We start from the raw sequence: 27,541 nt of genomic DNA on the forward strand, positions 1-27,541 counted from the left end.
TTCTACTTTTATTCTTTGCTCCTTTTGTTTTTCTTAATTCTCATAGTTTCCTTTAAAAGATATTCTTAAATTTTTAACATGTATCTTAACTTTACATTTCCCCAAGTTTTGAGGTTAATTATTAACTTTGTACTCTTCCAAAAGCAACAAAAATATTTATAAATTTTAAAAAATTTATTTATTTGCATCTTGAAGGATGAAATTCTTATATGTGTTAACTGTTACAACAGGTTAAATTCCTAACTCTCTGTAACACAAAAATCAATGAAAGCACTTTTATATGGTTCAAAACGAATTTCCTTATTATACTATAGGTGATGTGTACTCATTTGCTGCATAGAAGAGAAGAGTTATTAGGATTGAGTAAGATTAATATTTTTCTTTGCGGTGATGTGTTTTTATACCAAGGGGAAATATGTGATGTGGGTGAGCTTTACTTTTTCTCTGATCGATCACATCTTACATCAGTTTCACTTCTTTCTCACATTCCCTGCTCCATTCTGCAACATGGTATTGAGGAGTCAGGACATTCGTAGTTGAATTTCCAAAATAATGCTATTTTTCAGCAATAAATACCCATTAAGTGCTTTTTATCTAAGATTTTGAGTGATTGCATCATATTATCAATGTACAGTTGACATTTTTAATTACTGTTGTAACAGTGCATTTGAACTCAAATGTAGATGCTAAAGAAGAATAATCTCTAAGATGTTAACTAAGTGCTGTGACTCTTGTAAGGAGGTATTGATTGTAAACCAAAGGGAGTCATTTGTTCTTTTCCCTTCAGGAATAAGGGAAGGAAAGATTTCTCAGAGACTCTAGCCCACATATTATTGATGAAACAATTAACATTATATCAACTTAGCGTTGCTTCTTTTCAAAAAATTTTTAATGTTTTATTATTTATTTTTGAGGGGGAGACAGAGAGAGAGAGAGAAAGAGAGAGAGAGAGAGAGAGAGAGAGAACAAGCAGGGAAGGGCAGAGAGAAAGGGTACAGAGCCCGACATGGAACTCAAACTCATGAACTGCAAGATCATGACCTGAGCCAAAGTTGGATGCTTCACTGATTGAGCCACCCAGGTGCCCCAGTGTTGCTTCTTTTAACACAGTTGCATTTTAATGTAGTTCATTGTAAAGCTTACTGCAAAAATTTTCAGATTTCCTCTAACTTTGCCTTTGAATAAATTGCAATACCAGTTTATTTCTTTATCATGGGAGATATGTCAAGCAGGCAAGGTTTTCTTTTGTGGAATAACCTTCTTCCTATGTAACAAAGTTATGTGAGAAGCCACAATTTTACACTTTAAGAGATTTCAGTGCAGAGTGGTTCTTCATGTTTTGGGACGTGAATAACTGATAAAATCCTCTTCACAAGGAAAATGTGCATGTGCACATATGTTCGTGGTTTTGCTTGTTTTTGGGAGCTTATGACTCCCTGGTTGTTTTTGACTTAGTAGTTTTCAGAGCAGAATAGATTCTTTGATAGTCACTTTGCCAGCACTGCAAATGGGAGAGCTTTGTGATTTAATTCCTATTTAAAAAAATTTTTTTACCACGTGGAATTTGCATATGCAATACTGATTGTGATAAACCAGAGTCTGTAAGCAGTAACATAAGACTAGAAAAATACCAGGTTAGAAAATATGCTTAGTTCAATCCCTAATAATATAACATAGGACAAGAAGACAGGAAGTTATATTTGTGTCATTTGTAGCAAGACATCCAGCCTTACATTCAGTTTTCCTGGGGTAGCATTGTGCACCAGTTAGTGGCATGGGCTCTGTAGTCAGGCACCTGTGTTCACCTCCCAGCTGGGCAACATCTTGAGTGTGTAACTTTGGGCAAGTTACATGGGGACTAACCACAGTCCTTGCTTCTAAGGAGTGTAAAATAGTGCTAGCACCTCGTACTAACTCAATAAATGTCCAGTACACTGCAAAATAACTATGCCGGTATTTTAGTATAGAGAGAGCAGTTGTTTTGGTTATGCCTTTCTGATCTCTCTTTTTGTGCCAGTTCAGTGAAAGGGATTCATCTAGAAAGACTCATGTAGACTTTCCTGTGTTGTACTGACTGAGCCGTCTTCCTCCAGCACAGTCCCTGGGAAGGATGGGGTAGGGTAAGGACAGACGGGTCCCCCACACGGAGCCATGCTGGCAAACTCCTAGAACATGGGTCCTCTGCGGTGCTTTTCAGGCCTGCAGACTGGGGGTGTGAAGCATTCTGCATTCCTTTCTGCCGTTTGTAGTCTGATTTTGAGGTCATTAGATACAATTCTTGGTTTTGACTCTTGAGCGAACTTAAGTCTACCAAACAAAAAGTTTTGCAGAAACACCACTAAAGCTGTTATAGGGAAGAGATTTCGGAACTCTTATCTTTAATTTTAGAAATGAGATATTTAGAAATAAATGACAATACACTTTACAGAAATATATTAAAATAATTACAGTTTTAAAATATTTTCCAGACTGAAGCTCTGGAAGTGACAAAATTCAGGCACTAATTTTCATAACGGGTAATTTAAACAACATATGGTAACATTTACAGAAATGTATAAGTAAATGATCAAAATTAATTCATTAGACATTTGTATTTCTGTCATGTACTTGTATAGGTGTTTCCTTATTCTGTGGGATCAATGGTTCATTTGGTGACATACCATGTAGCAGATGGAAAACATTAACTACTATTTTCCACACTCGTCAAAATGTTTGGTAATCTTTATTCTAATTACATACATATACATATTGTACTGAGTCCCAGAAGAAAATATTCATGATAAAGTGAACCACTGGTGTGAAATGAAAAATAGACCGAAATGAAAATATATATGAATTGGATCTTGAGCTGAGTAGCAATTTTAAATTAAAAGCCATACAGAAATGAAATGATAGGAATTTGCTTTTGCTTTCTTTCTTGGATCTTTATGCAATATTTCAATGTATGTTTAGTACCTAAAAAGCAGAAACTATAACTTATACTTCACAAATCACATCTGAGAGCTAGTAACAATTTGTCATTAACACAAATATCTTAACTAACCTGTAAAGAATATTTTGAAGCACTTGGTCTGATTTTACCACTGGAAATAAGTCAGCTTAGACGTCCATTTTTGACAGTTATGTTCAATATGGAAATGATATTTTCAGGACTTTCAAAAATTTATGAATTACCACTGATGTTTTTAACAGAGCTAAAAAAACTTTAGAACTAGTGAAGAGCTAGAGTGTTCTCTGGTCTACTTCTTTTATTTTACATAAAATGAGAAGTTATACAAAGGAGAGTTTAAATGGTTTATTCTTATTAATTGGGATCCATTATTCCTACTTTGCTTCTCAATATATTTCTTTTCTTTTTAGCAAAAGATCTGCAACTCTGGTGACTTGACCTTTGTTTGTTTTTATGTCATAACTAAATAGATCATACTTCTTGGTTTGCTAACTGTACTTTCTTTTGACTATTGAGTAGAAATACTTGTCCTGAGTCTATAACCTATTAAATTTTTAGTGGTCATCAGAGAAACAGTCCTCATTACTTGATAGCTGTTTTGTAACTTCAGCAGCACTACCTGTTGATTCATTGACAAAGGAATTAGAACTTTGTCAGGTAAAAGTGAAAGAAACTTTCTTTAAACAAGTATTTAAAATTCCCACCAACAGTGTAGGAGGGTGCCCATTTCTCCACATCCTCGCCAGCATCTAGAGTCCTCTGATTTGCTTATTTTAGCCACTCTGACTGGCGTGAGATGGTATGTAAACTGGTGCAGCCCCTCTGGAAAACAGTGTGGAGGTTCCTCAAAAAATTAACAATAGAACTCCCCTATGAACCAGTAATAGCACTGCTAGGAATTTACCCAAGGGATACAGGAGTGCTGATGCATAGGAACACATGTACCCCAATGTTCATAGCAGCACTCTCAACAATAGCCAAACCATGGAAAGAGCCTAAGTGTTCATCAACGGACGAATGGATCAAGAAGATGTGGTTTATCTATACTACGGAATACTACATGGCAATGAGAAAAAATGAAATCTGTCCATGTGTAGCAACATGGATGGACCTTGAGGGTGTTATGCTGAGCGAAATAAGTCAGGCAGAGAAGGACAAATATCATATGTTTGCACGTATAGGAGGATTAGGAGGAACTTAATGGAGGACCATGGGGGAGAAGAAGGGGGGATATAGTGGGGGAGAGGGAGAGAAGCAAACCATGAGAGACTCTTGAATGCTGAGAACAAACTGAGGACTGATGGGTGTTGGGGGGAGGGGGGAGATGGGGATGGAGGAGAGCACTTGTGGGAATGAGCACTGGGTGTTATATGGAAACCAACTTGACAATAAACTACTTGTAAAAAAAAAAAGTATTTAAAAAAGAACTTGTTAAATGTAAACTGGGGACTCTTACGAAACAACTTAGCTTATAAGGTCTGGGGTGTAGCTTTGGCCTCCAAAACATCTGGGACCAAGCCTTGAATGCCATCAAAACTCCTGTGGTTTATCTGTTTTTCTGTTTGCTTTGACTTCCTTCTTTTAATGCAAATGAATTTTTCTTGAAAAGTCTACTAGCAGGTCTAAGTTTAAATCTCAATAGATTCCCAATTCCAGTTCTAAGATTCTGGGAAAGGACACTAATTCACTTAGCCTGAGTCATTTGCCTACTTACAGACTAATTGGCTGAGGCCAGGAAATGAATGACCACAGAAACAACGTCTTGGCTCAAGTAACCACTCTTGGCCCAACCAGCCGTGTCCTAAAAGTGAGGTCATAGGGCCACTCACCATAACCATGTATTTTGGGAAAAGGGAAGTTCCTAGAAAAAAGTACCAGATAAACAATTCTCCTGGAGGCCACCATGTGACCAAACAAGATTTGCTCTCCATGGGTCCCTAAATCACCATTCCAATCTCTCCTCTCCCCAGCCATGTTGGAATAGATAAAAAACCTTGAAGCAACCTCAAGAACTTGTCTTTAGATTTTACCCACACATCTTTATACTGGTACCAGGATTTAAAAATTTTTTTGTTTTTGTTTTAGAGGGAGAGTAAGCATACATATGTCCACTTGCGCACATAAGCCAGAAAAGGGCAGATGGAGAAAGAGAAAGAGAGAATCCCAAGCAGGCACCCCACTCAGCTCCCTGCAGGGCTGATCCTACATCTCTGGGATCATGGCTTGAGCCGAAATCAAGAGTTGGATGCTCAACTGCCAGAGCTACCCCAGATGCCCTGGGACCAGAAGTTTTAATAGTTTTAATTGTGCAACAGATGATACATATGAAAGAGCATATGTAACACCAATGTAAATTAAGAAGCACAAAAATAAACACCTGTGAATCCATGACCTAAGCTGAGGAAATAGCATGTTACCAACACTACTGAAGCTCCTGGTACGCACACTCTGTAGCACCCCTCCAACATCTTACTTAATCCGTTAAATAAAGGTTAACACATTTCCTCTTTTTTAGCAGAAAGACAATAGAAGGTAGTAAAGATTATAGGCACTGGATTAGAATTCTGACTTTTCTACTTCCTACATGCATGAGCTTATCAAGTTACTTCATTTCCCTGCGCCTCTCTCTATTCTTCATCTGTTAAAAAAAAGTTCCCATCTCACAGAATTTGAGGATTATATGAGAAATGCAGCATTTTTTTGGTAATAGTGAAAACCTGGAGCTTGGAAACAATATACTATAAATATTCATTAGCAAAAGAAAAACAAATTGGTAAAGTCAAACAATTAACTATAATGCAACAACTAACATCATATAGGTATAGTATAGCTACAGGTGTAAATATTTCCCTAACAGAAGGCAGAGTTCCTTCTGCAACATATGTGACTATTTCCCTGGTCCCTCTGATTGACAACAGTGAGGCCAGTGCTCCAAATTCAGAGGTTGGAGACTGAGACAAAGCGTCTATGCGTACTTGTGTTACTGAATTTTGGTTTTCTCCTGTGGAAGAAAAATGGGCAAAGACAGGAAGCTAGGGACTTAAAAAGAGAAGACTCCAGGGAGCTTTGATATGCATAGTCATTGGCATGGCAGAGTCAAGGTGTGAAGCAGCCAATAAAGAAACCCCGTGGGTGGGGGGATAGGGGGGAGGCAGATTGTTAGCAAATTGCAGCCCATCGGCCAAATCCAGCCCACCACCTATTTTTGTACAGCCCAGGAGCTAAGAATGGTTTTTTACATAAAAATGGCTGACAAGTACATTTTTAAAAATAATATTTCATGGCACGTGAAGATTGTATGAAATTTCAATTTTGGTGTGCACAGATCACATTCTGTTGGACCGTGCCATGCCCATTCATTTGCATAGTGCCTATGACTCCTTTCCCTCATGGCAGAGCTGAATAATTGTGACAGAGACCATATGGCTCCCAGAGCCAAAAACTTTTACTATGTAGCCTTTTACTGAAAAAGTTTGCTGATTCCTGCCTTATGGTATAAGCCATGGGTTTTAGGAAGAGATGCTAAAACTTAATCCATGCTCAGCACTCACTTTTGTTCCACATAGCTCAAAGCTCTTCACATGTATTTAATACAATCCTGTGAATAACACTAAAGGTAGTTACTGTTATGATCCCCCTTTTACCAATGGGAAATTGAACCACTTAGGTAATTTGCCCAGAGTTGTACCATTAGTGAATAGAAAAGCTAGGATATGAACCTGGGCTATGTAAACCCAAGAGCAATAATGTACATTATTCAGCTTAGTTTTTACCCTTGGAACATCAGTACTGCTCTGCAAACAGTTGCCTTCTGGGTCTCTCAGTCTTTTTTTTTCTTTTTTTCTTCTTTTGATGTTTTTCTTTTATTTTGTTGAATTGGACCACTTTCAAATATGATCTTGAAATGCTTTTTTTTTTTTTTTACAAATAGTTTATTGTCAAATTAGTTTCCACATAACACTCAGTGCTCATCCCCACAAGTGTCCTCCTCCATGCCCTTCCCCCCCCCACATCCATCAGTCCTCAGTTTTTGTCAGCATTCAAGAGTCTCTCATGGTTTGCCTCTCTCCCTTTCCCCCACCATTTCCCCCCTTCTTCTCCCCCTTGTTCCTCAGTTAAGTTCCTCCTAATCCTCCTATACGTGCAAACATATGATATTTGTCCTTCTCTGCCTGACTTATTTCGCTCAACGGACGAATGGATCAAGAAGATGTGGTTTATCTATACCATGGAATACTACATGGCAATGAGAAACAATGAAATCTGGCCATGTGTAGCAACATGGATGGACCTTGAGGCTGTTATGCTGGGTCTCTCAGTCTTACTGTAGATTAAGGACCTTTTGCCCCTAGCTGCTCTAAGAATTCTCTCTTTCTCTTTGTATTTTGCAAGTTTCACTATGACATGTCATGATGTTGACCTGTTTTTGTTGAATTCTTCCCAAAAGAAAGGTCAAGAAGAAATCCCAGCTGGGGACTTGCTCAAAACAGATATAAGCAATATGTCAGAAGAAGAATTTGGAAAAACAGTCATAAGACTACTAGCTGGGCTTAAGAAAAGCATAGAAGACCCTAGAGAAACCCTTACTGCAGAGATAAAAGACCTAAAATCACTCTTACTACAGAGAATTAAACGATTGTCTGTGCCTACCCTTGGGGCAAAGGGTCAGTGGGAGGACAGTAGCCTCAAGGAATGGTTCCAGTTTAGTCCTGGATTTTACGTTTGTTGGCATCACAGAATGAAGGAAGTAAGTGTGTGTGTGTGTGTCTGTGTGTGTCTGTGTGTGTGTGTCTGCGTGTCTGTATAATATACATAGAAAATGTCCAGGATTCACTCTGAACTACAGATAGTAGTTGCCCTTAAAGAATGAATGGATAATGTAGAATTGGCAAATTTCTACATTTTAATTCTATGTAGTTTGAAATTTATAAGTGGAGTGTAGTCTGTGTATTGCTATTAAAAAACAAACTAACAAACCCTATAGAATATGGTTGAAAGAACCTTCTAAACTGGCTTTTCTTTTGGTGAGGTAAATTAGCTTGTCTTCTGTGACTGTCTTCGATCCTGAGAAGAGCTAAATTGCCTAAAAAGTCATTTCCCCAGGATACAGCCTAGATGGAAGACAGATTATCCAAGGACCAAAAAATGCCCTGCTCCTCCAATTGGGATGTACCCAATTTAATCAGGAGCAGAGTGCACCCTTTCTTCTTTTCAATGGCACTAGGCTTCCTATTTTATTTTATTTTAAATCCAGTATAGTTAACATCCAGTGTTATATTAATTTTAGGTACAAAATACAATGATTCCACAATTCTATACATTACTCAGTGCTCATCATGATTAAGTATTACTCTTAATCCCCTTCACCTATTTCACCCACCTACCCATCCACCTACTTTCTGGTAACCACCAGTTTGTCCTCTATAGTTTAAGAGTCTCTTTTTTGGGTGGGCACACCTGCGTGGCTCAGTCTATAGAACACGTGACTCTTTATCTTGGGATTGTGAGCTCAAGCCCCATATTGTGCATAAAGTGTACTTAATAAAAAATGTATTTAAAAAAAAGAGTCTATTTTTTGTTTTGTCTTTCTCCTTTTTCCTCTTTGTTCATTTGTTTTGCTTCTTAAATTCGACATATGAATGAAATCATATGGTATTTGTCTTTTTCCAACTTATTTCACTTAGTATAATACTCTTTAGTTCCATCCACTTTTTTGCAAGTGGCAAGGTTTCATTCTTTCTTATGGCTGAGTAGTATTTCTGTGTGTGTGTGTGCATGACACATCTTCTTTATCTTTTCATCTATTGATGGACTTGGGCTGCTTCTATAGTTTGGCTATTGTAAATAATGCTGCAATAAAAATAAGGGCGTATGTATCTTTTTGGATTAGTGTTTTCATACTCTGGGGTAAATACCCAATAGTGTGATTCCTGGATCATGTGGTAGTTCTATTTTTAATTTTTTGAGAAACCTCCATACTCTTTTCCACAGTGGCTGCACCAGTTTGCATTCTCACCATTAGTGCATGAGGATTCTTTTTTCTCCACGTCCTTACCAACACTTGTTTTTTGTGTTCTTGATTTTAGCTATTCTCAGAGATGCGAAGTGATATTTCATTGTGGTTTTGATTTCCCTCTCCCTGCTGATGAGTGACGTTAAGCATCTTATCATGTATCTCTTGGCATGTGTGTTTCCTCTTTGGAGAAATGTCTGTTCATGTCTTCAGACTGGGCTTTCTCTTGACATAAGATATTCAGACATGTCAGAGGATGGAGCTCCATGCAAACAGCTTTACCTGTTTCACTTTCTGCTGGTGGGAGTGGAAGAGGAAGTTTTTTTCTTTGCTGAAGACATTAATAGAAACCAGTACTAGGCTTTTCTCACATGTGATACTTGCCACCCTTTTAAGATGGTGAGGAATGTGCTTTTCTTCCTCGATAACTGTGTACTCAGAACTGTGTACTCAGAAGGATTACATCCATTTCTCTTGCCTCCTCCCCTCCTCCAAATTTATACCTTCCCCCTTTCCCCAGGACCAAGTGAAAGAATAATCCCAGCTGTTTGACTACTCAAGGCTTGAAAGATATGACAGAGCTCCCCAACACCCAGTCATCACTCATCCTGGCTCTAAGCCCTAAACTTTGGACAGAGTGAAGAGTGGGATCTGTCTTCTGAGCTTCTCTTTATTTCTTGGGAGACTGTCTCAAGCTTAGTAAACTAGTGGTGAGTGCTGCTTCCATTTTTGATACAGCAATAAAAATGAAGTAAACCGGGCATGCCTGGGTGGCTCGGTCAGTTAAGTGTCTGACTTCTTGGTTTCAGCTCACATCATGATCTCACGGTTTGCAGGCTTGAGCTCCAAATCAGGCTCTGTGCTGACAGTGCAGAGCCCCTTGGGATTCTCTCTCCCTTTCTCTCTGCCCCTCTCCTGCTCATGCATGCACTCTCTCTTTCTCTCAAAATAAAGAAATGAACTTAAAAAAAAAAAAAACCCAAAAAGTAACCGAACAAGCTGAATATTTCAGTTCTACGTCTCTTGTAATGTTGAATACAGACTTACATATTAGAAACATTGACAGGAAAATAATCACATGATGCAAAATGTAATATCATACTGTTTTTGCATTCAAAGTTAAAAAAATTAGGATAAATTCAAACTTTCTTTCTTGGAAAGGACTATCTTTTTCTTTCTGAGATTACCTTCTTTTTGTTTTGGTGGCAAGGAATGCCCTTTTACGAAATTTTTGAGAAACTTTATGAAATTAAGAGTTCCTATAATTTGCAAGAAACTGTTGTAAGTCTTAAGGTATTAGCAACAAACAAAACACAGGAAGTCTCTTCACACAAGAGTACATTTCAGAAAGCAAACAAATACATAATGTTATGTTGACAGTAACAAAGAAGAAAAATGAAGCCAGGTCAGGAGTTTAAGCAGTGGGATTCGACCTTGGCTCAACACTGGAAATACCAGGGAGCTTTTAAAAATGCCAATGCCTTGGTCCCACCTGGAGGGATTCTATTTTGGTTGCTCTGGAGTACAGTTTGGTCATCTGGATTTTTAAGCTCCTGAGGTAGGTCTAATGTACAGCCAGACTTGAGAGCCACTAGGTTGGAGAAGGACATAGATGCTACTTTAGGGAGATGATCAGAGACTGCCTCTCTGATCTAGTCAGGGGGGAAGAGACCCAAAAGACAGATTGTAAGTCAAGAGCATACTCGAAGTGCAATCCAAGTAGATGGATCACACAGGTCAAGTCCTGGGGTGAGAGTGTGCTGGGTGTGCTCTCGGGATGGAAGGTTGTATGTTTGGGTGGATCAGAGTGAGCCAGGGGTAAAGTGGGCATTAGGTTGGAAGGGTAAGCAGGAGCCAGATCATTTAGAGCCCTGTAAGCCACGGAAGGAACTTGGGTTTATCCTAATGTGATGGGAAGCCATAGGAGAATTTGGGGCAAGGAAGCGAAATCATCTAATTCATTTTTGAAAAGGACTACTCTGGCAGCTGTGTGGAAAATAGGCTAAATATCAGGTGCAAGAGGGGAAGTAAGGGACCAGTTGGGAACATACTGCTATAGATCAGGCTAGAAATAATGATTGTTTAGACCAGAATGTTAGGAGATCAAGGAGCTAAGAAGGGTTTGGATTGCGGATAACTGGGAAAGGTAGAGCCAAAGGAATTTGCTGCTAAACTGGATGTCGGGTATGAGAGAAATTTAAAAAGTCAGGAATAACTTCCAAGCCTTTGGTTTGAGCAAACACTTTTGGGTGATTGGTGATACCATTTGCAAAGCAGAATGACACTAGAGAAACAAATTTGTGTTGGCAGGAAGGGATCAATAGTTTTGTTTTTGGATATATTACATTTGAGATGAGATGATGTTGTGACAATAAATGGTAGAGTTTTACTTGTTAATATCCTCAATTGACAAATAGTTGGTAACATTGGTCTTTTAATTTCAAAAGTTATACTATTCCATCAATGTTTTAAAGCAGTGTATTCCTGTTGTAGAGCATGATTAAGAATTGTGTTCTTGTTTATAAATATCTCCTAGTAAAATATATCTAAGAGAAATTGGAAGACTTCCAGTTTTAAGATATTAGCAATCTTTTACTAATCAGACTGTCAAAATCAAATGCTCCTCCTGGTTTTATCATTCCCCTGAAGTATCTACATTATGGCAAAATTAAAGCATTAGTCTAATGTTAGATTGGGGGGTTTATATAGAAATATATTCACCACAGTGGCTGGACTAAAGCCTTTCAATTTCATGCTACTGTCTATGCGTGAAATTAAGAAACCTGTGATTTTATGAGACTTCTGTATACACTGTAGCATCTCAGAAGATGAAAATCAAGAATTTATGTAAACTGGAAAAAAGTCTTTTCTTCCAGCTCCATGGGTGATACCAGAATATAATGTGTTATAAATGGTAAGAGATGTTGTTAATATTTACTAGAGTCATATTGAATGTCTGACTTTTTCCCCTGTTATTTAGCCAAAGGAACAGTAAAATAATTCCCTATGATGTCAGAGCCACGTTGTGAATTTGAGTGTTTGTGAGCAGAGTTCCCTGGTGGCTCAGAATGTCTGAATACGAGTCAGCATCCAGAGTGTGAGACTACAACATCTTTCAAATGTGAATAAAATAAAGAGTCCTTCCGTGTGTCTCTAGCAATGAAAGCCAAAAACGAATCACATTTTTCTCTTAGAAAAAATAAAATATGAAAGAAAAAGTTAAAATGACCAACAATCTGAGTAGCTTTCAATGTAGCTCATTTCCTAATATCTAGTGATTTTTATCACTAGATATACGAGCCTCTACATTGAAAATGTACTTGGAATAATTGATACAAAAGTAATAAAACCATCCCATGGGGACAGAAACTGCATTTTGGAATTTCATTTTTCACAAATTTATTTGAAACTAAACTGTAGCCATCTGGACACTATAGTGACATTAAAAGCATGTTTATGTTGTGCCTATTTGGGTCACTTTTTTTTTTGTAATCTAAGGGTCTCTTCATAAATATAAGCAGCATAAGTAACCAAGCATTAATGAAGTCTCTACGGAGGTTTTTGGGGCCATAATGTTTCTACTGATTTCTTTTTGTGGATCTATGACATGTATCCCCAAAGCAGAGCTTAGTGTATTTGTTGAGGAATAAAACCACATGCACGTGCAAAGCCTGCTTCATAGAGGCTCCCAAGAGTGCTTTCTCTCGGTCCCAAAAGGTAGCTTTCAATGGTGATGGGAACCAGAAGGGATGTTGGGGGCAACAATTCCAGGGACCCCTATTCTCCCTTTGCCTCAGGTATCAGCTCACTGCTTCTATTTTGTGATCTTTTCACAGTCACGAAAAAATTTTAAGAACATGATATATCTGACAGAAGCTGACAGTGAAATCTTACTGGCACAAATAAAGGTTGGTCTTCATGCAGTTCCTTGAGTCACACACACACACACACACACACACACAGAGACCTCTGATAGTAATGCCAACATACGTTTAACATTTACTCTGTGCTCTCCATGCATCATTAATTCTGAAAACAGTGCTATGATGTAGGCATTACCATTAGCCCCATTTTACAGATGAGGAAATGGGCCTTAGAGATTAAGTAACTTGTCTTCATCTATCCAGCCACCAAAGGGAGCGGCTGGAAACACAATCATGGTTCTCCTAACAGTCATATGGAGAAAATCTCCAAGAGCAACCAGCACAGTCTTCCAGGCTTCTGGGCTCTTGACTAACCCCACATAAGGCATATACCACCTCCTCCTCACCAAGTTGTCAGGAGACCCACCACTTCGCTAGGCCCTTGGGTAGAGAGTAATTAATACCTGTCCTAAATAAGCAATATCCTGGAGGCTTAAGAGTGCTAAAGATATTTAAAGCTAGAAAGACTCAGCCAACGGACACTGTTTACTCACCTGGCAAAATCCGGTCGATGGGAAAAAGGAAAGAACAATAATTATCTAATAAAACTCCCCTTCCTTTTCCTGAAAGTTATTTTGAAAAATGATTCTACTTTTGGTATATAAAAACCTAGAGTCGAAGGGGATCTCTAAAGGCAAAACACAGATCAAGTCTAGCTTCTTTTAATTTTAATATAATTCTTGAACAGGAGTCTTTGTTTTAAAATTTTATGTATTGTGAGGTTTCATAATAACCAAAGATGGCTGGGTTTCAGGTCTCAAGCTTCTCCAGAAGGAAAAGTCTTGTCTTGAAAGCATTGCTAGCTGAAAAGCTTCAGCAAGCTCTGGCAAGTGTTTGGAATCACGAACAACCTTGCTCTTTCTCAAACTGTGCGACTCAAAAGTCATTTCTACTTACTCCTTGCCAAATGGTTGGGCTACCCTGAGCCCTGCTGCCTCCCAGAATTCATCTACAGTCAAATTTGCCTTGTCGCCTCTCCCAGTTAATCTGTTTCTGTGCACCTGAGCGGGAGACCGATCCAGAAGTTGTAATGCACTTAGGCAGTATTTTCCCTTTGGACTGCCAGCCCGAGTCAGGCCCAGGTGGGTGGTGATTCAAGTTGAAAGGATCGTTGGCTCTGTCCAAGCTTTTGGTTTTGGTCTGTAGGAAAACTTCTTTGTAATGTGTGCCAGGGGAATGTAATTTAAAAAAATAATAATACTATGTGGGGAATTGTTATATAAGAGTAAGAGTGCTTTATGGTCCCTTGGCTGGGATGTTTAAAATGCCGTATTGCGGGGTGGTTGGGGGGGGTGGGGAACGTGAAGTGGAAGAATATTGCAACCAAGGTTTTGGTATAAAACATACTCTTGTAAAAAAAAAAAAATTAGAGTTTAAGTGCTCTTTTTAAAGGACTTTAAAAGTCACCCCATTGGCTGCTGCTTGTGTTTTCTCCAGATCTTGAAAGTGTTGGAAGGTGATGAATCACAAAAGCCAGGAAGAAGCTTCTCCTTCCTGTCCTATCACCTGGCATGAGACCATATGACTATATAATAACCTTTAAAAATCATCTACAAAAGGAGATCTCTTGAATTCTAAGACTGATTTGTATTTTAGGTAAATTTTTACTTGGAACAGCATAGGCCCAGGTTGACATCAAAGTCACTTATTTCTTCTTTCCCCTCGTTTGACTAATTTTTATCTATGGAATGAGGTGGATAGTTACAAAAAATTATGTAAGTAACTTTCATAAAAAAAAAAGTTTTAAAACATTGGTAGTTGAAATGATTGCTTTATTTCTCCATTTATTAATGTAATCCAGACATATTATTTATAGGCCCATGATTTATTCTCCAGTTTTTGTTTCTCTGGTGGTTTTTTATTATTAATATTTTAAAGCATATCTAATGCTCATAGGCACTGAGAATATGCATAACAACAATCTGCTTAAACTAAAATCTATTGTAATATATGTCTAAAAATTAGAATTTATCAATAATAAGGCAAAGCAATACTTGAGGTAGAATATTCCCTGTAAAATTATTTCAGCTTTCCTGTAAATACAAAAACTCAAATACTAAAAGTAAAAACAAAAACAAAAACAGACTATACTTACCTGATGGGACCGCTGTAACTTTCCCACTAAAATACCTAAGAAGATTCCCAAAAGGACAAAAACTGGGAATAGCAGGAGAAAGGAAGGGGGAAGGAAAGACTGTTTGCAAAGTTGAAAGACAATTGTGCTATTATATCACTGGGGGTGGGCTAAGCGACACATTCTGGGGCTCTGTGTGCTGTGAATTCTAAACTAAAGCAGCAGGGATAACATCAATAAAGAAAGAAAAAGGCTTTGATTTACCTCCAGTGCCTGCCCAGAACAAGGAGGTCTCTTGGACTAAAACACCAAAGAGGCATTCAGCCATCTCTCTGCTATACACCAGCTCTGCTGTAAGCTGGTCAGTTACAGTCCCCTCTCGACTTACCCCCTCTCCAGCCCCACCACTGCTTTTTTTTTCCCCCTATATCTACTCAGACTCTAACACTCCTGCCACACGGCTGGCAGATAGTGATGTGTTTCAGTATAAAATGATTTTTACAAAAGAACAAATGATTTTTACAAAAGAGGAAAGAACAGAAGAACCCCAAGAACAGTGTCTGTAGAGGAAGAGTTCAGAAATGTCACAAGGGGCTAGAGATGGGGGCCAACTTTTGACCACCGCTGGAGAGCTCATACTGTAGGGGACAGGTGCCCACTACCTGTATCATTTCCATTAGGGCAAAGTATTGGTGACCACAGCTTGGGTATCAAAGCCATGCTTTTATGCTGGGTTGCTCTAAACCCATATATTTACCTTTTTGAGTGCTCTTCATTTTGTCTGCATATTTTCTTCCATCCGGTATAATTTCCCTTCAGCCTAAAAATGTTCTGTTAGCATTTCTTGCAGGGACAGTCTGTTGACAGTGAATTCTCCCAGTTTTAGTGTTTGAAAATGTCTTTACCTTGCCTTCATTTTTGAAGGAAAATTTTGCTGGATATAGAATTTTAGTTTGTTAGTTTCCCCCCTTTTTAGTACTTGAAAGATGTGGTTCTGGTGTTTTCTGGTTTTCATTGTTTCTGGGAGAATTCAGCCATCATTTTCGAATTCAGCCATCATTTTCATCATTATTTCTCTGAAAGTAATTTTTCCCCCTTTGTGAACACTCGTTAAATCTGTTCCTTGTCTTTGTTTTTTTAACAATATGACTCTGATGTGTCCAGGAGCAATTTTCTTTGTGTTTATCCTGCTTGGAGTCCCCTGAGATTTTTGGATCGGTGGATTGGTATCATTAATCCAAGAAATTTCTCAACCATTATTTCTTCAGATTTTCCCCATGTTCTACTCTCTCTTTTCTCCCTGTGGGACTGAGTTACAGGCACAACATTAGGTTATTATTGTTATTGTCCCATAGAACTCGGATTCTCTCTCGTTTTTAACCTCTTTCCACACCTCCTCATCTCTGTTTAGTTTAATTTTAATAATTTCAACGGACTTGCCTACAAGCTCACTGATTTCTTTTCCTTTACTGTGTCTAGTCTGCTGAGTCTCATTTCTATTATGTTTTTATTTCTAACTTTTCTACTTGTTTCTTTTTTATAATTTCCTGCTCTCTGTGGATATTGCCCATCTATTTGTGCATTGCCCATTTTTAATCACCAGATCGTTTTACATATTTATTATAGTTATTTTATTTTAATTTTGAGAGAGAGAGTGTGTGTGAGCAGGGGTAGGGGCAGAGAAATTGGGAGAGAGACAGAATCCCAAGCAGACTGTGTGCTGTCAGTGCAGAGACCAATGTGGGACTCGAACCCATGAAGCATGAGATCATGCTGAAATAAGAGCTGGAAGCTTAACTGACTGAGCTACCCAGGTGCCCCTATTATAGTTATTTTAAAGGCTCTGTCTGATAAAGCCATCTGGGCAGTCTCTACGTTCATTTTTATTGATTGCTTCTTTTTTCAACCATAGCTCACATTTTCTTGCTTCTTTGAATCTGTCATTATTTTAATATTAGATGAGGCAAGTATGTGTAAAAGAACAATAAAAAGGAAAATAATATTTACTCCCAGAAAGTAAATGTAGGGGCCTGAGTTGATCTAATCTTAAAAAAATTTTTAATGTTATTTATTTTTTTTTTTAGAGAGAGAGCGAGATTAAGAGAGCACGAGCAGAGGAGAGGCAGAGAGAGAGGGAGACACAGAATCTGGAGCGGGCTCCAGGCTCTGAGCTGTCAGAACAGAGCCCTAAGCGGGGCTCAAACTCTTGAATGGTGAGATCATGACCTGAGCCAAAGTCAGATGCTCAACCAACTGAGCCACCCAGTTGCCCCGATCTAATCTTTAGTTGAGCTGAGTGTGGACTTTGTTGCAGAATTCAGGTCATCACTAGCTTCAGATGTTTTGAGGGCAGGACCAGCACCTCCCCCTTCAGCAGGGCTTCGGACCCTATAGATGTCTTTATGCTTTATAGTTAAGTCACCGGCTCTCTAAACCATGGAAGATCCCTTTCTACTTTACAGGCCAGCTGCCAACTTTTTGGTTCAGTGGGAAGTTCTTTTTTGATTGTTAATTATGATCCCTACTCTGAGGGCCTCAGGAGATCTCTCTCTGTGTTTTACCCCAGCCTATGCAGCACACTCAGAGAATATCCATGGGGCCCCAGGGTCTTTGTCCCAGCACTCTGACCTTCCCTTAGCTGTAGGAGGCTGCCAGCCAGTGCCTTGTAATGAGTGAAATATTCAGAGAGCTTTTTCTCAGTCCTCCTTACCTGCTACCCGGCTTTGGCTTACCACTTCTCTCAATTCAGTGGAAGCCCATGGGATAGAGTTGACAGGTAGGTGCAGAACTGATCTGTGGATAAGACTCCTTGGGATTCTAAACTGTCGAAACAACTCACATGGGGCTTTAGGGTTATGGAACTCAACTAAAGTCATCTTATAAGGAAATACAGAGCCTTAAAGAATATTAATAGAGAAGAAGAAATGTTGAAAATCAATGAGATAAAAAGAGAGAGGGAGGCATGGGGCGCCTGGGTGGCTTAGTCGGTTAAGCGTCCGACTTTCGCTTGGGTCATGATCTCGCGGTTCGTGGGTTCGGGCCCCGCGTCCGGCTCTGTGCTGACTGCTGGCTCAGAGCCTGGAGCCTGTTTCAGAGTCTGTGTCTCCCTCTCTCTCTGACCCTCCCCTGCTCATGCTGTCTCTCTCTCTCTGCTAGAAATAAATAAAAAAATATTTAAAAAAAAAAAAAAAAGAGAGAGGGAGGCAAACCATAAGAGACTCCTAAATACAGAGAACAAACTGAGGGTTGATGGGGGAGAGCTGGGGAGTGGGTAAAATGGTTGACAGTCATTGAGGAGGGCACTTTTCAGGATGTGCACTGGGTGTCCTATGTAAGGGATGACTCACTGGGTTCTACTCCTGAAGACAAGGCTCCACTGTATGTTAACTAACTTGAAAATAAATTAAAAAGAAAGAAAGAAAAAGAAGAAAATCAATGAGATAAGTTCCCATCTAAAGAAGATAGAAAAAGAACATAAAAATAAACCCAAACAAGAAATAAGGAAATAAAAAAAAATAATGACATGCATAATTAGCAGATCATAAAAAGGACTGAAAAAGACCAAAGTTGAGTCTTTAAAAAGAGTGATAAATTTAATAAATTTGGAGGAACATAATTGACGAAAAAGAAAGGCCTCAATAATCCAGAATGGAAATGAGACACACCTCTGATGTTACAGAAATGAAGTAGATAAAAGAATATTATAAAACAAAACAAAATACTTCACGCCAAAAAAACGGGAAAACTTAAAGGGGATGAATTCATTTTTTTTCTTTTTTTGAGAGAGAGAGAGAGAGAGAGAGCACGCAAGCAAGGGAGAGAGGTATAGGGAGAGAGAACTTGAAGCAGGCTCCACGCTCAGTACAGAGCGTGATGTGGGACTCATTCCCACGATCACAAGATCCTGAGCCGAAATCAAGAGTCAGACTCTCAACTGACTGAACCACCCAGGTGCCCCACGGCGATGAATTCTTTAAAAAGACAAAAACAAACAAAACCTTCAACTAAAAATAAGAAAAAAAGCTTTAATAATTATTAAATAAATAATAAACAAAATTAAAGAAATGTTATCAGTTCAAATAGCTATAAAAACCAAAACTTTAGGCCCATGTGGCTTCACTGGCAAGGTCCCTCAAGCATTAAAGGAAAGAACACTGCTCTTGCATAAAATCTTTTAGAAAATAGGAATAAGAAAGGGGAAGACTTATTTTGGAGACTAGCATAACTAGCAGAGACCCCAGTATAGAGAGGGTGGAGCAAAGGCCCACATATACAACAAAGTTATATGAAATAAACAAGATTAGGGATTCAGGGCAAAAGCACCCCCCAGTTTAGTACTATAGCAGAAAGCTGCTTTCACAGGACTAAATTAGGTAAATAGGTAAGTAGGCTATAGATCACTACAGGGTGAAGTTGCCTGGAGCAGAGATAATTAACAAAAGAAAGGTGCCTTGTTGACCCTGAGGTTATTTGCTCTGTCATTGGTGTCCCCTAGACCTTGTTAGGTAAACAGAGGTGATGCCTCTTGTCTGTTGTAAACGACCGTCCACCTGGCCCCTGGATGCCAGGATTTTGCTTTGCATCAACCTAAAACCCTAGCCCCAAATATCTTCAAAACCCCCTTTTCCCTCACATCCATGAGTTAATGTGCACAATTTCATTGTCTCTTTGTGCACGTCCATCACCATGCTTATAAGCCTTCTGATCCTATTAAAAATGGAGCAAGGACCCTTCATCAGGGCCCTTGCCTTCTCCTAGATATTAGCCGTCTCTCGCAATTTAATCCTGCATCCGCTTTCTTGCTAGACAAGAAAAGACTCTAGACTCAGAGTCTATGACATACCCATAGACACGAAACGGTGCTCAATCTCATTAGTGATCAGGGAACTGTAAATTAAAATTACAAGATACTACTTCAGTGTTGTCAAACTGATGACTTTTCGATTTTACTGTTTATTAGCTTGACTCTTAAATATCTAGACATGTAGTATGTAGAGCTCCACTTGTTGGAAATGTTATCTGTGATTAAGTGATGAGGACTCTTTGATAAATCATCTTATATTTACAGAACAGTTGCAAGAACGGTACCCTCCAAAACGTTGTTTTTCCCTTGAACCATTTGGTTGAAACACGTAAGTTGCTACATGATTGAAAAAATTTTACAGTCTCACAATACCAAGAGTAGGCAAAGATGTGGAACTACAAGAACACACACGTAGAATAAATGACTGTCTAACTTGGTAGAACTACATTGGCAGATGGTTTGACACCATAGGATGATGTTCACGACTCAAGAGATTTCACCCCGAGTTATACCCGGGGCGTATATATAAGATTGTTCACAGCAGTGTTGTTGATGATATTACCCCAAACTGGAAACAGCCCGAAGAGTCATCATTGGAAGAAAGGATAAATAAATTGTGGTATTTTTATAAAGTAGAATCTTATATAACAATGGAATTGGATGAATTATAGCTTCATAGAATATAGATGCAGATTACAAACAAATTAAGAAAATAACCAGGGCAAAACAGAGTATTCCACTTAAGAAATGAAAAAACAGGCAACACTAAACATATTATTGATGGATGTATGCATATATGGTAAAAGTACAAAGGAGAACAGGAAATGATTAGCATAAAAGTCTAATAGGAAGTGACAGTTCGGGTAACAGTTGGGATAAACGGTGCTGGGGTGGGGAGAGCAGGGTTTTTTTAGGAGTAGGAAGGACTTGGGTTCCTTGGGCTGCTGCCTGTGCTAGGAAATTTCTATTATGTGACCTACATGATGGCTGCATGGGCATAAGGTTTTTTAACTACTTGTTAAACTATACATGTACTTTTACATGTCGGTAATATTTCATAATGAAGTGTGTGTGTGTCTGTGTGTGTGTGAGTGTGTGTGTGGGGTGGGGAGAAAGAGAGGGAGAGGGAGGGAGATACTGATTGATTCTTGGTTTGATTTATGTGGTCTCACTAAACTTACTGTTCACTGAAGCAGGCATTTGCCAACAACAATATCATTTTTGCTATCTTAAAGAAATGGATTGAGAATGAGAAAATATCCATTCAGTTACAAGAAGAGAAGTCATCATTATATAGTTCAAAGATAGGGAGGATTGAAATGTTACAGAGCTGGTGAGCTAAAGCAAATTGGCTTCATCCAGTGACATTTTTGCCCCTCTTGATCTGCACTAAGGTTTTGTAAGTTCACAGTGACTCCTAGAATAGCCATCCCTCTGTTTTCTCTTAGCAGTAAATGATATCAGAACAGAGTGGTTTTATTTTGTCTAGCTGAAGCCTCCCGCATTTGGAGGAAGTGATGAATCACATCTACTCATTTGGAGTTTTGCTATATCTTTGAAGTTATGAATTTTCAAATATAGTAGCAAAAAACAATAACAGTATATAACTGAATTGTGTTTGCAGAGGTTAAAAGATATATTTCTTTTTTGAAAAAATTTTAGAGAGAGAGAGGGAGTGTGAGCAAGCAGGTTAAAGGGGCAGAGGGAGAGAAAGAGAGACTCCTGATCAGGTTCCGTGCTCAGTGTGGAGCCCAATGAGGGGCTGGATCCCAAGACCCTGGGATCATGACCTGAGCTGAAGTTAAGAGTCAGATGCTTAACTGACTGAGCCACCCAGGTGCCCCCAAAAGATATATATTCTTAGTTCAGGACCTACATACTGCTGCAGGAACTCTGCATTCTTGGTTTTGTCCTTCATAGTTATAAAGACTAGCCATAATTTTGTAGCTCTATATAAAAAAATTTCTAACTTTAAATAGTACTAAGAATTAGTTGTGAAAATTCCAGCTTCTCTGAAATTTAATAAAATAAAATTGAAACTAGATTTACCTCTAGTTTCAAATAAAATAAAACTAAAATTCAAATAAAAATGAAACTAGAATTACCTCTGTACACACACACACATACACACACTTCCCATTGAAATTACTTCCTATAACTGGAATAAGTGGGACTCCATATTCTCAGAAAGAAAAATGAGATCTGTATGTTCTGTATGTGAACAGTTACATCAAGCATTCAAGTAACAGAAAGTTAAGGGAACTGAAAGATCCTTTCGAGGGAGAATGAATAGTTACAAGAATTAACGCAGGGAATTAGCATATGCATTTAGGTCATGACAGCGCTCATTCTCATTCGGAACAAGCTGTTTTAAAATAATCATCCTGAAGAAAAGCACATTAAATGGTGGTAATATGGTTTAAATTAGAGTGTGGGAGTAAAATTCGGCAAGAACAAAAATTGTTTATTATTTTACTTAAAGACTTGCTTTGAAAAATCCTCCCAGAATGATTGATTGTGGTATGGAAATGACTTTTTAGGGAACAAATGATTTCCCCAAACATGTTTTGTAGGGCTGCTCCTATTTGGGATGGGGAATACCAGCAAGCTCAGATCTCATTCTGCTGAAAGATTTCTGACCCTTTTTTGCAGTCTCCAGGCCCTGCTACGCCAGGTTGTATCCCCAGTTCTCCTTTTCACTCCTGCAACTAGGAAAAGAGAACCAAATCAAGGTTACTGGAAGGCAAGGACTGTAAGGTAGGGTTTCTGTTTTTGTGTACTACGGTATGGTACACAGAACGCTGGGTTAAGAGCTGGAAGATCCTGGATCCCAGGTACTCAATAGTTGAAAGCAAGGCACTCAAACTTTATTGGTCTGGGATTTTTTTGGTCAGGGATACAATTTCTTACCTTGCCTACATTATTGGGTCGTTAAAAAGATCAAATAACGTGGCGTGAAAAATACAAGTGAATTATAGAATCATTATTACAGCGCTCTAGAAAAATTCTGTGCTGCTTGCTTCACCCCTCTGTCCTGGCTCTGACCTTGCTGTTGGACCTCCAGACCCCATCATGGGTGCAGGGGTGGTAACGCAGGGGAGATGAAGCTGAACAGAGGAGTGGTGACAGCTCAGTGGCTCAAGGTTTTTAGCGGCACTTTTTTAACTTATTTATTTTTGTTTTTTAAAATTTTAATGTTTATTTTTGAGAGAGAGAGAGACAGAGCGTGAGTGGGGCGGGGCAGAGACAGAGGGAGACACAAAATCTGAAGCAGGCTTCAGGCTCTGAGGTGTCAGCACAGAGCCCAACACAGGACTCCAACTCCTAACCCTCTAGATCATGACTTGAGCCAAAGCGGGACTTCCAACCGACTGAGCCACCCAGGCGCCCTGGGGTTATCAGCTACGTTCTTTGTGAGAGTCATAGGTGGGAAGAACACTCCTAAAAAGCCTAACGCAATCTCAGAAAAATGTCTGAACCATTGCTTTTTCTAGCTCGGAGTTCTTTCAATCTGATCTCTAAAATTAAGATTTAGGATTGATATGGAGGATTCTTACTCTGAGGCAATCACCTCCAGCAGAAAGCGCTCCATCCACGTTTTTGAATCATGAGGTGAGTTGAGTATGGTGGAATTTGGCTTACTAAGTATTGCTTGTGACAGGCAGGACCGTACGGGTTTCAAAACAGTAACACTTTACAAAATATAGTATACAGGGGTGCCTGGGTGGCTCAGTCAGTTAAGCCTCCGACTCTTGATTTTGGCTCAGGTCGTGATTTCACAGTTTGTAAGTTCAAGGCCTGCATTGGGCTCTGTGCTGACAGCACGGAGCCTGCTTGGGATTCTCTCTCCCTCCCTCTCTTCCCCTCCCTGGCTCATACATGTACTTTCTGTCTCTCTCAAAAAACAAACAAACAAAACATAATACATCTTTTAATGGAGTATGAGGAAAAATATGTAATCACACTGTTTTCTAGACTTTTCTGGGGCAGATCATAAGCTTTGCATTAATATCACAAATAAGTGGGTCATATGCCTGAAAATATAATCATAGGGGTCACTTTAGAAGGGAATTTTCTCATTCTTTATATGTATTCATAGGCTAAGGAAGGAACACTCTAAGGTTAAAGAATGTTAATATGTGCGTAGGCATCAGCAAAGTTGAAACCAAGACTAACCAGAATAACTTGCCTTACCATCAAAATGGGGTTTCTCAACAATGGTGCTATTGACATTTTAAGCTGGATAGTTCTTTGTTATAGGAAGCTGTCTTGTGATTGTGGGATATTTTGCAGTATCCTTGGCCTCTACTCACTAGTTGATAGCACTCTTCAGACATTGCCAAATGACCCGTGGGGGGCAAGATCACCCCAGTTGACAAATCACTACACTAAAACCACTGATTTATTTTACTGCACAAAAATACTGTTTTTGCTTCTGGAAATTTGCTCTTATGAAGGAACACACTTTCAAATAATCATCACATTTTAGTTCTCACTAATTTTACTATTAATGTTTATGTCTTTACAATTTACAAAAATTTCTTAAATTTTTTTAATGTTTATTTTTTTTGAGAGACAGAGCATGAGTGGGGGAGGGGCAGGGAGAAAGGGAGACAGAATCTGAAGCAGGCTCCAGGATCTGAGTTCTCAGCACAGAGCCTGACGTGGGGCTTGAACTCACGAGCTGTGAGATCATGACCTGAGCTAAAATTGGATGTTTAACCAACTGAGCCACCCAGGCACCCCTGGGAGTATTTCTACATGCGATATATTTCCTCCATTTTATAGATGATCAAACAAGCTTAGAGATGATAGGTAGCTTTCCCAAGAAATGTAGCCCATCTTATGATGTCTATATCCCACATCACAGCTGCTACCAAGGCACTGATCTTTTACATTCTAAGGTGAAATAGCAATTATAATCTGTGTGTCAGAATTATAAGATGCCCAATTCATTTTTTTACAATGTTACATTTTTTTGTTCTGAGTTTGAAGGCCCCAAATCTACCATGTATCACTATTAAAAAGAACATTCAGTTCTATGTTTTGCATTGTGCCTGCAATAACCAAATCACTCACACTCTCTATGGGCCAGTTAACTTATGTTACCCAACCATCTGGCTGGTTTGGATTATTATAGGGCAGAATGAACAATTTGAAATTAAGTATTAGACACCTCTTTAAAAAAATTTTTTTTAATGTTTATTTTTGAGAGAGAGAGAGACAGAGAGACAGAGAGGCAGAGAGCATGAGCAGGGGAGGGGCAGAGAGAGGGGGAGACACAGAACCTGAAGCAGGCTCCAGGCTCTGAGCCATCAGTATAGAGCCCAACGCAGGGCTTGAACTCACCAGCGGTGAGGTCACAACCTGAGCTGAAGTCAGTCGCCCAACCAACTGAGCCACCCAGGCGCCCCTGTCCTTCAGCCACTGCATTTCTGGAATGCACTCCATTCTTTCTGGCTACTTTTTGCCCTGGCTTCAATATTCCATCCCACAAACTAATCAGTCTTTTCCCTCAGGTGTCCCCTCTTATTCCGGGACTCTCTAATACCTTCATCTTTATCTCTCCCCTAAATTAGATTCCTTTCACTTACAGGGCAGAACCATTAGCTCTCCACCCCCTCCTCAGGTTGGGGTCCACCTCTGTACATTGGAAATGCATTCATCACTTTGCTAAACAAAAGGCCATCTCCTCAGATGCTCACCCCTGTGCAGCACTGAAGAACTGGCAGGTTTTCCAATTTCTGCCTTTCCTTAGCCCCCACCCAGCCCCCATTTTCCTCCCCCCAAGCTCTATAAGTGGAAGAGTTCAACACTTATTTTCCCATTGATAAGAATTGTCTAGTCAGCCCTCTACATATCTTGAAAAGAAGCAGTAGTCAGTTTTCGATGTTAAAAATACTTTCTATTGGGGCGCCTGGGTGGCTTAGTCGGTTAAGCGTCCGACTTTCACTTAGGTCATGATCTCAAGGTTCGTGGGTTCGAGCCCCGCGTCGGGCTCTGTGCTGACTGCCAGCTCAGAGCCTGGAGCCTGTTTCAGTCTGTGACTCCCTCTCTCTCTGACCCTCCCCTGCTCATGCTGTCTCTCTCTCTCTCCTAGAAATAAATAAAACATTAAATGGGGCGCCTGGATGGCTTAGTCGGTTAAGCATCCGACTTTTGCTTAGGTCATGATCTCACGGTTCATGGGTTTGAGCCCCGCGTCGGGCTTTGTGCTGACTGCCAGCTCAGCAGTTTCAGTTTCAGTCTGTGACTCCCTCTCTCTCTGACTCTCCCCTGCTCACTCTGTCTCTCTCTCTCCTAGAAATAAATAAAACATTAAAAAAATAAATAAATAAAACATTAAAAAAATTAATAAAAAAATACTTTCTATTGAAGAATCCAATACATACTGAAAAGTACACAGTTCCTAAGTGTACATCTCTATTAATTTTTATAAGCTGAACACACCCACGTAACTAGCGTCTAGAGCAAGACGCAGAATATTACAAGCATTCTAGAAGCCTCTTTGTTCCCTCTACCAACCAGTGTAGTCTTTTCTAACAACAGAGTCTGTACATGCTGGCATATGCTCTCTACCCAAGAGCACTGCAGTGAGTAACTGAGTTTTATTACTGTGTTGGCCTACAATCAGAAATTTACCACATGAGGCACAATTGCTTATATTGTTTGTACACAAGTCACTGAACATGTATTGACTGTTTTAACACTGTGGTTTAGGGGCTCAGGAAGGGGGAGAAATTTTCTGCTTCCTGTTCCTGGGATTTCTCAGAAGGGTTCTCTTAGTCACCCAAGAAGCCCCCATTTTCTTTGGGTTCTACGAGTATCTCCTTCTCTGATAAGTGATCACCACTCTCCCAGTGGATTTCACACTCCTGCTTGTGGAATTATTGCTCCCAGAAACACCAACAGCACCACTTTATACTGTAATGTGTCAGCACATAGGAGACTCTGTAAAGGCAGAATTCTCTAGCACCACTGAATCTCATCCTTGGCAACATATTAGAATTATTTGAAGAATTACCAACGCCCCCAAAACCCCAAGCAAACAAAAAATAACCCCATCAATCAACCAAACCCACAAAACCTCCCAATCAACAAAACAAGAGATTACATCAGAATCTTTTGAGGGGTAGGATCCAGCACTGATGCTTTTAAAGTTCTAGGTGTTTCTGAAAGGCTGAAGAGCATTGCAACTTCTCAGCCCCTTCTTGCAGCTACCCTCCTTTGTAATTTTAGGCATATCGGTAACTCTAATTACATTCTCAAGGTGACTGAAAATTTATCCCAGACTTGATTTCCTAACTACCTTTCAATTTTCTTTTCTTTTTCTTTTCTTTTTCTTTTTCTTTTTTTTTTTTCCCCCAGCCAAGGGACTATCCTTAAGTTATCAGAAACTGGCAAAACACCTCCATTATTTCCCAGTTTCCTTCCACTGAGCACAGGGCAGGAATGGTCAGATCCCCTGGGATCCCTGTGATAACGATCTGACCACCAGAGCCCCTTGCCAGGGGAAGAGGAGACTACTCCAGCATGGAAACCAGCCTTTTTCTGGTCGCTTTCAGTTCATGACATGAGGTCTACTTTAACAGAGCCACACAAACAAGTGGCCCCTATGTCTCTGGAGACAGTTTTACTGTCAGCAATCACCAGTGACTCACCAGGGACCTTTTGATGGCTCATGAGCTGCACTTGTGATGTGAGGGGGGGCAGTGAGTTGAGAAGACAATCTAGTGGAAGAGTATCCCAGAAGTTCAGATCAGAAGAGGTCTAGAGA

This window comes from Hyaena hyaena, unplaced genomic scaffold, assembly GCF_003009895.1.
Source record: "Hyaena hyaena isolate Hyena2069 unplaced genomic scaffold, ASM300989v1 scaffold_498, whole genome shotgun sequence".
Taxonomy (NCBI): domain Eukaryota; kingdom Metazoa; phylum Chordata; class Mammalia; order Carnivora; family Hyaenidae; genus Hyaena; species Hyaena hyaena.